Raw genomic sequence first — 817 nt, 5'->3', positions numbered from 1 at the left:
ATTTGGGTTAGGATTAGGATTAGGATGAGGATTAGCATGAGGATGACGATGAAGATGATGATGAGGATGAGGATGAGGATTAGGATTAGGATAAGGATTAGGATTAGGCTTAGGATTAGGATTAAGATTAGGTCTAGAACGAGGATGAGGGTGAGGATGAGCTTGAGGATGAGGATGAGAATGCAGATTTGTATGAGGATGATGATGAGGATGAGCATGAGGATGAGGATGAGGGTGAGGGTGAGGATGGCGATGAGCATGAGGATGAGGATGAGGATGAGGATTAAGATTAGGGTTAGGATTAGGATTAGGATTAGGATTAGGATGAGGATTAGCATGAGGATGACGATGAAGATGATGATGAGGATGAGGATGAGGATTAGGATTAGGGATAGGATTAGGATTAAGATTAGGTCTAGGACGAGGATGAGGGTGAGGATGAGCTTGAGGATGAGGATGAGGATGCAGATTTGTATGAGGATGATGATGAGGATGAGGATGAGAATGAGGATGAGGATGAGGATGAGGGTGAGGATGGCGAGGAGCATGAGGATGAGGATGACGATGAGGATTAAGATTAGTGTTAGGATTAGGGTTAGGCTAAGGATGAGGAAGAGGATGAGGATGAACATGAGGATGAGGATTAGGGTTAGGATTATGATGGGGATGAAGATGAGGATGAGGTTGAGGATGAGCATGAGGATGGGGATGGGGATGAGGATGAGGTTGAGGATAAGGATGGGGACGAGGATTTGGATGAGCATGAGGATGAGGATGAGGATGAGGTTGAGAATTAGGATGAGGATGTGGATGAGGA

This window comes from Lupinus angustifolius, chromosome LG09 (assembly GCF_001865875.1).
Source record: "Lupinus angustifolius cultivar Tanjil chromosome LG09, LupAngTanjil_v1.0, whole genome shotgun sequence".
In the NCBI taxonomy this organism is placed as follows: domain Eukaryota; kingdom Viridiplantae; phylum Streptophyta; class Magnoliopsida; order Fabales; family Fabaceae; genus Lupinus; species Lupinus angustifolius.
This window is presented reverse-complemented; position numbering follows the sequence as displayed.